Genomic DNA, 13,529 nt, shown 5'->3' on the forward strand with positions numbered 1-13,529 from the left:
ATTCAATAAAGAAAGTTGAATTTTTCAGACAAACCCACGACTTGCGCTACATACAGTGTATTGCAAAAGTATTTACACCCTTTGAACTTTTTCTTTCATGTTGTGACCATATGGGATTTCATGTGCACAACTGTAAAATAGATACATGGTTTTGAATTTAATTTTGGTTGTGAAACTGAAAATCTCCCACAAACCGATACTTTGCTCAACTTCTTTACAAAATAAACACTTTTTTGCACTACAAAGTGTCTGAAAATAAATTTTCAAGTCGTTTTTCATTTTTCAAGTCATTTTAGACATGGACTATGTGCCATTAAGACACATGAATTTATTTTAATTTAAACCAGTCCACTGTAGCAGTGTATTTGAGAGTGAACTATACGCAATAATTAGGTGAATTTTGAAGTTAAGTATTTCTGCTGGATTTTATTTAGAGGTATCACAGTAAAAATGGGGCTTACTACAAATGCATGCCATTTATTTAATTTGTCACATGAAATTTGATAAAACATACTGGAGTTTGAGGTTGTAATATGACAAAACACAAAGTTAATATGCTGTGAGACGTTTTACACAACACTGTAGGTGTGTCCTCCTAGTTTTACGAATGAATTTGAAGCAAAGCAAAACATTTCACAGCTGATGTTCACATATTTCGCTCAGATATAGAACCTTCTATAAGCTGAACACGTGCTGAAATCATCATATGTACTTTATGATCAACATCCCATAATATTTGCTCCAGGTTTTTATCATTTGTGTATTTATGGCTTGTTTTGAAAAGCCAGCTTAAATGCTAGCTCTGGATCAGTACCAGTATTAGCATGCAAGTTTCCTGTTGTATCATGACGTGTTGAAGGTGGACCCAAAACCAGCAGGCAAAAAGCATAAGAATGATCGTGAGTATTTAATGAAACGAAATCAGAATCCAACTACAAAAAGGAAACATCCAAAGGAGCACAAACTAACCCAAAGCCAAATCCAAAATTGCAAATATGTAGATAGAGGAACATAACGGGAGTGACGAGACGGACTGGTGAGTTGTGATGGAGATAGAGGAGCTTAAATACTTGGAGGTAGCAAATGACTTAGATAACCTAACTAGAATTACTAAAGGAAGATGGACATGGATGCAGACATAACAGAACTTAACCCAAAGTAACCAGTTAAGAAAAGCTTGAAACACAAGGACTAAAAGAAATAACTTAACTAGAACCACTAAAGAAAGGTATACCTAAACTCAGACATGTAAGGATATCTGAACCTGGAGTGATGAAATAACTAAGAAATAAACATAACTAGAAACACTGCAGGGAGGCTGAAATAAGGAATAACTAGAAGGATTAAAGAAAAATAACAATAATAATAATAAATAATAACTATAATCACTAAAGAAAGCTAGACATACAACAGAACCTAGGGTAACTAAAAAATAAACCTAAATAGAAACACTATGAAGGACTGAAAATAAGGAAATAAGACAATAATAACCACAATAAATAACCTCAAATAAAAAAACTAAAATGACCATAAAGGGCTAAACTAAAGTGAACTAAAACCCAAACCCAAAAACCTGACATGTTAAGGAATTAGACATTTCATAGTTCAAAGGTACGTAATATGAACTATTGAGCCTCTTTTACCCTTGAGTTCTTTATTCACTGTGCTGGCATTTCATTCCATGTCACTAATAATGTTTAGAGACACAGAACGCTACATCAGCAAAGCATCCTTTTACTCTGCAAACACCAGTCGCCGTAGCAGCGGTGGAAGGACGGGCGAACTCACTGGCCTTTTTGTACTACGTGATAGGATTGCAAGAAAAAAAAAAGGGTAGAACAGCAGCATTGTTTAGGGCTGCACACTTTATACCTCCGCAGCAATGTCTCCCATCACCTCGGTGCATCCAGATGGATGGCCTGTATTCCAGCTTGTGTCCTTTCAAACACAGAGCCCCCATGGGAATTCAGTTCAGCTGTAATAATAATGGTAACATCCTCCCACCTCGTGAGCCCCACAATCCACGCCAAGCCGTTATTATTACTGTCACCTCAGGGCCCGGATGTCTCCCTGCTGGTCCTTGAACTGTTCCATCTCGTTGAAGAACCTTAATAAAGCCGCTAATTCACTGCGCCGTATGCACATGCGATATGCACGGCGTTCTTTATGTGCATTTTGTTTTTGTAGCCGTGTTCCCCCCTCCCCCCCAGTAGCGGTCAGTTTTGCCTTAAACATGCAATTTTTTTTTTTAAATGGTGTAAGACGCCCCTCTCCCTCTGTGCGGACATCAGAGTGGCCCTCAGGCTGAATGCCCTGTGATTATACAACAGCACCCAGGGGACATGGAGCAAACCCATTAATTTCAGAGCTCTGATGGAGTGGTGGTTATTACTTCTTTTTTTTTCTTTTGCACCGCTTTATGAAGAGAAACAGAACAAATACCTTCAGCTAACTGAACTCATGGTATCATCAACTGAAAATTGCATAATTTTTGGTCTCTGAGAAGTTTTCTTTTGACATACATAAAATGTTGAAATTAAGCATGTTTATTTCTTTTTTATATGTAGAAAATACATTTTATTGAATTACTGAGATGAAATTTACACCATGTATGTGAGGCAACCAAAGGAATACTCAAATACTAACTAAACAAACAAAATTATGTTGAGTTATGTATAATTAAGCATGCAAGGAATAGCTAGCCAACTCAATCACATTTATGAAATAACTGAAAAACATGCTCTCTCTTTTTCTTTAGACTCTTATTAAGAATTTTCTGTGCTAAAACAGTCCTGATGTTTAAACTTTCAAAAACATTTTTCTTCAGCAGTGGAGTCTTGTGCAGGGAGCTTGCATAAAGATCACTGTAGCTAAGTGCACCAGTTCAGCTTTCTGTTAATTCCAGGTCTCTGTTTTGGATAAAGGTTTCTGATTATTTAGCAGATTTCAGCCATTTTCTAGTATTTTCTGCCACATTTACACCTGATTTTCTTCATCTTTTCAACACTTGTCCTTTGTAATTTATTTTATTTTTTTTACTTTTTCACCTAATTTAAAAACCCATTTGTTTTGATTTCTTTGTGAGAACGGACAGCCTCATCAAATTTTGTCTCTGTACGTTTAGTGGAACTTTAAAAGACAATATAAGTTTTTAGAGCTTCGCATAAAAATCTTTGCACGGCCCATTCGAGCAGGCTTCCAATCACGAGTTCAGTTCGCGAGGGTATGAACCTCCTGTGAGTTGACTGCATTCAAATCGATGGGAAAAGAAAGAGGAAACTAATAAGAGCAAAGTAGAAAGATAAACACAGGAGGAATGGTGGCTGGAAATGCACCTGCCTGCTATAAATTTTCCAGATGATTTCTTCAAAACACATGTGGAATTAATCAGACAATTACCGAGGCTTTGTACTCTGCAGTGGGTAAAGTCTGCTGAATGTCCACTCAGAGTGATTCTGACATTTGCTTTGCCACACGCAGCTCCTCTGGTTAATGTCTACATCATTTGAAGCGCTGAAGAAAGACAATCTTCCCCCCGGTCTGTGGCTCAGGGGCCGACTGTAGCGACAAAGTGATTTTAAGAGTTTATGAAATAAAACCTGCTTTTAATGCCTTCAATCATAATTAAAAGCTAAAATAAGCCCAGTTATCTTTTATACAAACTATCTTTCGGTCTGGTAAAACATTGCCTAAATAACTCATGTTGTCATGATTTCTCTTAGCCAGTATGTTCCCAGCAAACTTGTCGACACCAAAGATTACGCTTTTTACATTAATCATCATCACAGATAACAAAAAAACACAATTGTTAATCTTTGGAAATTCAGCAGATTTGAAACAAGTCACATTGACAACCTCATGTCAATAATGGTGAGTAGCTGCTCTGTAATGGAACACACACGTGTGAACACCCACACACACACACACACACACACACCCGCATGCACACAGACATGCACACAGCAGGACGGCTTATTTTCAAGCCAATCCACAATTCGTCTAGGTGTCAATCACAAGTCACGACTGGCTGTCTCCTTCCACAACTGGAACAATAAATCAAGACACAAAGACAGACACTTGTTACCACTCTCACTGAGGAGGAGCCAGGCTTCGTCTCTTTCTGTTTCACCATCTTTTCTCCTTCTCATCCCCTCGCTCTCGACTGTGTACTCATCAGCCGAAGCAGTGATTTCTTTTTCTCTAATTCTCACAAATCCACACTAAGTATTCCCTCCAAACCTTCCACCTCAGCCAGCAGGCTGCGCGACATGCATGTGACCAATGCATGTCATTTTGGATTTTCTATTTATTTATTTTTTTGTACATGTCTGTCAGCGCGCTTGTTATGACCTCGCTGAGGTACATGCTCCCCGTACATGGTCGCAAAGCGTGCAAATGCAATTAGAGGGAGGCGCGAAGGTGGCGGCAGAGAGCACACACTTGCGTGCGTAAGAGAAACATATGCGCATGTGACGACTTCTGCTCCCTGCAGAAATACAGGAGCCAATCGGCCCCGAGGTGCTTTGGAAAAAGGCGGGAGACATCGCAGCGCGGCTAACAGAGGACGGTGGGGCGCTGTGAAGGGGTGGAGGAGGGGGCTGGTCAGGAGTCAGAGCAGATGGCAGACTGGGCTGCTAACACCCCCACCTCCTTGCCCTCTTTCTTTCTCTCCCCCTCCGTCCTTCTGAAGGCGTCTCAGCAGGTTATGGAGCGGGGGCAATTAGCGACAGTCACTACCACGTGCGTGTGCGTGTGTTTGCCACAGAGGACCGCTCCATCAAGATGCACCCCCATTTACTCCACACCTCCCTTCTTCATGACTCCATTAGTGATGCTGGAGACGGGTGGTAAATAAAAATAAAAAAAAGAAAGAAAAAAAAAATGAACGCTTGACACGTGTCAATCAATAATTCCATTTTCTAAACCCAGATCAGCATTTAAAGTGCCTTGCAAAAGGGCACATTTTCTTGTGTTTCAAACCGCAGACTTTAGTCGGGATTTTAAATGACTAAAGTCTAACGCATCACTCCAAGTTTTGAGGAGGCACAGAGATTTTAGAGTACTTTTGTAATGAATGCATGTTTCAAAGTATAAAACCGAAGCGTGTCGTTTTAATGTTCTTACATTTTTACGAACCTGTGCAACACTCAAATACAGGCGTGTCAAACTCATTTTCATTATGAGCCACATCAAGATCATGAATGTCCTCAAAGGTCCAGCTGTCCCAAATTGTAGCAATAAAATCCATTAAAATCATAAAAAAAAAAAAACATTCTTTGCAATTCAGTTGTTCTTAAACTGAATTAAAATTCTAGTTTCACACTTATATAATTTGGCAGCTTACAGATAAAAACTACTTTGATTTGATAAAGTTATATTTATGCACAAGACTGATCTTCTAGAGCAGGGGTGTCCAAACTTTTTGCCAAGTGGGCTAAAATTGTAGAATCAGAAATAGTCACGAGTCAAAAAAAACAACAAAAAACTATTTCTGAAAAACGTAAAAATTTTCTAGAAATGTTTGACATTTGAAATTGAGACATTTCCATGTTTTTGGGGGGAAAATCAGATTTTTTTTCTCTAGAAAATTTCTGATATTTCTTCCAGAAAATTACTACTTACTACTACTTTAATGCTGCATGTTTGCTGTATTGAAAGAAGAAAAAAAAATATCATGCTTTCAGTTTCTTTTGGGCTCGATTGAATAAATGTATTTTTGGCTTTCTTTCAAAACGTTAGCTATATTTAGCCAAGTTTAAGACAGAATAAAAGTTGATTTGGGTGAAGAGAAGTTGGCTTTCACTAAAAGTCTCTGGATAAACTGGTTTATTGAAACTTGTTCATAAAAAACAAATACTTTGAGTTGTACTTTACATTGTCCTGTGTAAGAAAATCATGTTGGTAACTAATTTTACCCTGATTACAAATTAAAAGTCTCCATCTGCATGTACGGGCCAAATTTGTATCATTTTTAAATTGCAGTTGGAGGCCATATAAAATCAGTCCGTGGGCCACAAATGGCCCCCGGGCCGCATTTTGGACACCCCTGCTCTATTGTGCTCAAATATTTGAAAATTGTAATACTGCTTGGGACCAACCTGGAGCCATCATGATAAAATTGCTGATGTCCAGGGGACGTTGCCCTTCTTTTTAAATGTATCTAGATGTGGACTTAAGAGATTTCCAGACTGGATTGCAATCCTGCGAAAAAAATACTTGCCGCAACATAACATGTGAAAACATATTGGGGTATGTGAACAGCATTCCAGACTCACATAAACTGCTTATTTCACAGAATAACAAGTCATCTTCAGTCGGGAAGCGTTCTCTTTATCCTGTTTGAGCACTTTCCTGGAAAAACGGCACAAGCTCTTAAATCTCCGAGCTTCAGAATGACTGGCAATAACCCCATTAGGCGGGCAATCAGCTGCAAAAGCAGACTTCAGCCACCTTTCCCTCCTTCCTCCTTCCTCCCCCTCTCGCTCATCCTTCCTCCTTCCCTCCCAGTGGCTCGGCCTGTCATGTTCAGCCTATGATTAGAATAATAAGACTAATTAAATCCATATCGCTGATGCTCTCAAGCACAGCAGCGTGCGAGTGTCGGCGTGTGTGCGTGTGTGTGGGGGTGTGTGTGTGTGTGTGTGTGTCGCTGCCCCGGGTCCTGCCGTTCGAGCTCGGCTCCACGCATGACAGTGGGGTTACTGTGGAAAGCCCTTTTAAAACATAAACAGACCATTATAAATGCTCAGCTGTTGAATGGAGCTCTTTGGGGCTTCTCAAACAGACAAGCACGTATAGACTTTCCATTTAAGGCCGCATCCAAGAGTGGGAGACTCTCGAAAAGAGCCAAGAGAGGGAACAGTAACACAGTGTATAAATAGCAAGTCGCAGAGAAAGCGCCGCGAAGGCCAGGAGGGAGAATGGCAACACTGTGCATCAGCAGGAGGAGGAGGAAACAGAACCCCTGGGCTGGAAAAGCGTGAAAACAGGCCAGGGGGGCGTAGGGAGTGTGTGGACGCAGGAACTTCGCTTCCAGCTTAGAGATCTGTTTGAATTTATATGTTTTTCACCGCGTCATAAATGACGACCGATGTGTTGGTAAAACGAGCTGTGCTCGTAAAGCCGAGAAGGTGTGTGGGAACGCCACGGATCTGAGAGCATTTCCCACACAACTGGTGACCTTCACAACAAAAACTTTTTCTAGAGTTGCTTTTATACGCTTCTGTTTGTTGACTATCACAATATTGACGGCGACATCAATATTGTGGGGTGAGGCTTCTACTTTGACTAGGCCGGGGTATCTTAATTCTTTTCTTTTTCAGTCATTTTGCTGTAGATTAGCTGTTGTGTTTTGGGATCATTGTCTTGCTGATGACCCAATCCGATCGTCTTGGAGGTCTTGTGGTTTATTCATATGCAACAAGCCGTCGTTTTGTAATTTTGCTGTTATGAACCAACATGCCAATTCTAGTCTGTTGGGTCTGATAGAGATAATATTATCTTTCTATTGCTGTTTCTTTTCAACTTTTGAATCCACTTGCTGGGCAGTTAAAGGTAATTTGATGAAAATGTTACATATAAGTGAAAGCAAAGTCAGATCAATCGGGAAAAACCCCAAACATACTGGACTCAAAGAAATGCATTTATTGAATATACTAGAGTTGAAGTTTAATTTGTTCTTTTTTTTATTCCCTTTTATTGAAATCTCTTCAAAGTTTACTTTCAATATATTTTTCCCACAATGATAAACCCAATCATTTGGAATAGCGGGGGGAAAAAAGAAGCTACTTTTTCAATTTTGGAGAATTAAAAAAAAAAATGATCAGAATCAGAGTTGCAAAATAAATGAATTTCTACAAATAAATGCATTTATAAGAATAGAAAATAATAGCTCAAATTAAGATTTAAACATTCAAAGAATGTTATGAGTGGAGATGACAAAAACTAATATTGACATTTATAAAAATAAAAAAAGGAAAAACTAAATTCGTAAATCATATTTATATAGAAGTAGTTGCAGGTGTGTTGATGGTGCAACTTAGTTTCACTTTGCAGAGAAGAAGAAGAGAAAAAAACTGGATCAGTGTTGCTGCTAATGTTGCTCTTGCAAACCCAACACCTCCAAACTTCAACTTGCATATTTTGGGCTGGGAAATGATAAACTTCTAAAAAGTGGCATTTAAGGGTTAAAATTCTGAAGAATTGCATATATGATTTCACGCTATACATGATTTTTATAGACTGATCATGGTATTCATGAAATACCGTACGGAGAAAAACGACTAACACTTCACATTTCATTGGTAATTTTGTGTCCAAGGGACAGAGGTTAAAGAAAAACAGATTTCGATGTTCTGAACCAGTTTCCGTTGTATATTGATGTCACATTTTGACTTGCTTTGCTTTTCCGTGCACGTCTTTCTCTGTATTAATCAACCCAAGTGTAGCAACAAACAAAAACTGTATTTCCAGGCTGTAAAAGTCGATTTATTTGAGGATCACCTTGCATGACCTCTCCGTCTCCGCGCCTCCACAAGGCAAACTGGTAAAGAGCTCATAAAGTCGAGTTAAGTTTGAATTTCTTTCTTATCGCTCATGTGGACGAGGACAAGGAGACCGACTTAAAGTCCTGAGCTCTGGAGAACAGAGGAGTCTTTCTGCTCCAAGAGAAAAGCTCACCTCTCCCTCTTTACTGGCCCTTGTTCCCTGTTTGGAAGAGTTTACATTTTCTATCAGCCGTGTGGTGCAGACAGGGGCAGCTCGGGGGATCCCCCTACCTGATACAGGACGCAGACACACACACACACACACCCCCACGCCCGCGCACCCACATCCACACACACACACACACACAGTAGCGTTCTGTCAGTGTTGCAGACTGTCTGTCTCCTTGTCGATCCGGCGGTGACTGTAACTAGGTGTAATGGCCAGCCTGTGGTTTGAGACTCTATGGCTCTATTCACCACTCCTCCCCAACCCCACCGTCTTCCCCCTTACACACACACACAATCACTGTTTACAGTGGTGTATTTGGACGGAGCTGCTAATTGAAACATTTCTTTTTCCATCCAAAAGAGCAAAAGGGCATCCCATTTTTTCCACTGCATGTGTTTTAAACTCGGCTCCCGTGTCCACTTTGGCCACGGGCCAGAAACATTACCGCAGAACTCCAAAGGGCACGGCACCTCAAATCTCTGCCAGATTATTAGAGCTACATGACTCGCTGTGACTCACACTCAGGTAAAAAAAAAAAAAAATTGCTCCTTTATACCTTGCTGGAGTCTTTAAATGTATTATGCATTATTTTCCTGGCGAGTCAGTATTTACGTATGGTTCCCACTTATTCCCACAGTGCCTCATGTGAAACGGCCTGTGAGGCCAACGGTGCGCCACTGGCAAAGGCCTTGGAAACCTTTTGTAACTTTAGGGTGAAAAATAAGAAGAAGCACGTCAGAAGTAAATGTGTTTCTGTTGTTCTGGGGGAGATAGCCGAAGGAGAGCGTTCCTTCAGGCGTAGGAGGTCGAACAGAATTCAGTCGGGACGAAGACGATAGCTGCATTTTTTCATTGCAAATGTGTGCAGATCTTTCTTAATATTCCGCTAATGTAAAAAAAACAAACCAAAAGACAAAGAAAAACAACACAACACAATTTTGCAACTGTGGCGTTTCCATTAAATAAAACGCAATTGAAATCACACTTGAATATGTTTGCGCGATAAGTAATTAATAAACATGCTGCACCATCATCCTCCAACTGCTTCCTGTCATCTTTGTGGTTTGCGCCAGTGGCAACATCTGGTTCTTGATCGTTGACTCATTTTATGCAAAAGAACCAAAACGTATTTCAATTGCAGTTTTGAACGTAGGGTACAGTGAAGGAGGGAAGGAAAGAGGAGACAAGGAAAGAGAGAGAATCCAATGAAGAAATGACAAAGGGACAGAAGAGTGGAAGGACATAACGAAGTGTAACATAAAGGACACAAAAGAAGGAAGGATAGAAGATAACAGAGTAGAAGAAGGTAAGAATGGACAATAGAAAGAATGGAAGGAAGGATACAAAGAAGGAAGAATAGCCACATGGAGGAAAGTGAGAAAAGAAGGGCACATCGGAGCAATGAAGGACATACGGAAGGATACAAGGAATGAAGGCTGGGCCCAGGGAACAAAGGAAGAAAATAAGGACAGTAGGACAAAAGACAATGGAGGGAAGGTGGGAAGAAGAAAGGACACAACTGTTGTCCAGATATCTTAGAGATAATCAGGAGTTTAATCTATTACGCAATTGGCTAATGCATCACTATTAACACAAACCCTCATTTTACTGCTTGCAGTCAGCGAGATCATTCCAGGCCAAAAGGGAACGATTCTTTCCTCGTCTCCCGCAACCTTCCCGCTGACCCCAATTTCACTTTTCCCGAACCAAAACCCGGAGTCCTCCGGCCCAGGCAGGGCGACCCAGTCATCCGCTACATCAAAGGTGTCAGATGAAGCCGAGTTAGAAGGTTGGGAGGGAAAGTTGATGCATTGCAAATCTTTTGAAAAGGTTCCTTCGGGTCACTCCTGCTACATCTGTCTTTCACCTCACATTGGCATGATAAGGCTTGATGGACACGGCGTATTTACGTGAGAGCGAGCCCTCTGCCCTGCAGTGTCCAGAGGGCGAGATAAGAGGAAGATGGATGGATTTTTAAATTTCCTTTTTTAGGAAGGAGAGGAAGATTAAACCAGTTTTCTGTACCGGAGAGCGAGTATAGAAATGAGGAGGGTGGTCTCCCTGTAAGGGTCTAAATCAAGGGTGTAAATCAAGAGAGGTTAAAAAAGGAGAGAGAAATACTGGCATTATTTTGACTAAACTAGAATTAAAGTTAATGATTTAAGTCTTGCAAGAACAAAGCTTTAACTTTTTTGACTCAATCGTTCAATCGTCAAATGGACATCACCTCAGGAAATATGTGAAACAGCAAAGTGACAAAATGCTTCATATCGTGCAGAAAGAGCTACAACCAGTAGCTGACAATATCTTTACAAAAACCAAAATATTCATCTACGATTTTGCAGAGAAATGATCAAAACACATGAAACAAAAAGACTGGTAGTTGGTTTTTACAAAATCAGCTGCTGAGTAAATGTGACTTAGAGGAATGAGTAAAGCAAAAATAGTGTTTTGCGCTACTGAATGACTAATAGGAGTTACGCCTGAGCTGACCCCTTCCTTCAGGTCAGCCCAGAGTCATTTTAAATGAGGAAGTGATGTTCTAGAATAGGATAAAACAGTGCAACAGAGCAGAGCTAGTTTCTATACTCTGCAGCAAGTATGGGACTCCTGTTCAACACCAGAGATACCACTTCTCCATTAACTGGACAGCCATTAAAAGTTGCTTTCTTTTATGCCTAACACTTTTAAATAGCCTTTTTGTTATATCCACTGTGTTTTTAATAGTTTCCAGGCCTTCACACAGTGGATAAAATCTCTATTGAACACCTCAATAATTTTCAGTTTGAATATTTTTAGTGAGCCACTGAGATAAAACTTTCACCAGATGTCGATGACAACTCAAATTCAAGTAAAGACTAAATGTACTTCAAATTCAAATAAACATGTTGATAACACTTTAAAAAATGGACTTGAAATCTAAATCTACCAATGGTATGAGTTACTTCTGGTTACACGTGGCGATTACGCAGGTTAAGGTTGTCGTTTCTGAGATAACAATAAAGTCAGTGGCTTAGTTTATATCATGTGTGGCAAAATGGATGACTTTGTTTCTTCCACTTAACTGATTGCGTTTATGTTGATGTTATCTGATGCGGTAAGCATGAAAAATGCTAGACACCTGTACCAGCCGCTGCTTTAACAGTATGAAGGTCGTCCAAAAGAAGATTTAGGCTTTTAAGACTATTTACAGTTTATTCCTCTCACAGTCTTTCTCTGTGAAAGGAATAAAAAGGATAAATAAAACAGAGCCATTGGTAGCGTTTTTTTGTTTTGTTTTTTTTTTTAAGTCGGGGATAAGCCGAAGTCAATCCAGCCCTCCCAGGACTGATCTGCAGTTGGGTCAGTGTCCACATAATCCTATTAGTAGTGGGTGATTTATTCAGATGCAACCTGAGGGAGCAAAGGCAAATAAAGACCGATTTACTCGACCTGAGGATTTTCTCTCAGAGATTTCCTGTAAATATTACACACAGAGCTCTGTGGGAAGATATCATCATGCATTTTCAGCCTCATTTTACCTTTTAAAGCACAACACTTGCACCAATATGTTCCATTTACCTTCAACCGTCAAGTTAATTCTTAAAACTAAGGCGTCATCTGAATATTTCTTGTATTTGGATTCCAAAAAATGAGTGAAAATGAATTTGGTACAGACTTCCCTCTCTGTTATGGCGTACGGTTAGTCGCCCTTAGCACCCCCACGCGCAAAACGTGGAGCAGTAATTGAAAGTCGTGATGGTGCCAACCAGATTAAAATCCTCCACAAAGGAAGCACAAATGGAATTGCCATTTTTGTTCTTGAATGGGTAAATTTTATCCCACCTGCAGACAAGACTGTAATTGTGACATCACCCACTGGGCATATTTTGATGGGAAGGGATCGCAAAGACGGATAAAATAGAGCAAGGTTAGGTTTTAAAGAGACAATCTGTGACTTCTGCCCCAGTTTGATGTTCCCATTCTGCCCAATTTTCCCAAGGTTTGGCCTACTTCAGCGCCAAAATTTGGAGTCACACTTTTGAACTAATATTTGGGAATTAAGATTAGTCAGATACATAAAAATCTCGTTGATGCCTATGAATACGGTTGGGGAATTCGACCTCAACCAAATTGCTGTTCTTTAGAAAGTTGCATTTTGTATAATCAGTCCACCATGATATAAGCATAAATTAATCAGTCAATCAAAGATCAAATCCGATATTCATGACCTTGCAAAATGTATATAAATAGCTGGATGTCACTAAATCACAGACAGAAGGTGTAAAATGCGACATGAACAGGGAGAAGAAGAAGGTCCTGTTCTGAGAAAGGAGGCCAATGTCCGACAGCTGCATGTGAGGAACTGTTCACTGAAGAAGAGCAGCTATGTGTCGTGTTTGTGGGACCAGCTTCAGTGGAGGTCTTTTGTGTGCTCAGGACTTTCTACCACATGCTGATACTCTTAGAAACTCTCGCTCTTTTTCTCTCTCGGACAGTCAACGCTTACAGCTGTTGTCTGCAGGACAGGCGACAGGAGGAAGACGAGAAGATCATAGTTTTCTCCTTAAAGGAGAGCTTACACCTCAAACAATTAAATATTTAGTGATTGGTCCATCAGTGACAGACTTGATGGTATCATAGCTTGCGTGACCGGCCACCAAAATGACGAGAAGGAAGAAAAAACTCAAATTTTTCATTTTACAAAGAAATTGTGAAAATGGCAAACACTCACCAAAATGACCAACTCTATTAGTACTGAACAATTAGCAGATGCTAACGTGATACCAACGTGAAGCAAAGCTAAAGGGACGGTCCTGTTGCTGGAAAAACAA

The sequence above is a fragment of the Xiphophorus hellerii genome, chromosome 17 (genome assembly GCF_003331165.1).
Source record: "Xiphophorus hellerii strain 12219 chromosome 17, Xiphophorus_hellerii-4.1, whole genome shotgun sequence".
Taxonomy (NCBI): Eukaryota; Metazoa; Chordata; class Actinopteri; order Cyprinodontiformes; family Poeciliidae; genus Xiphophorus; species Xiphophorus hellerii.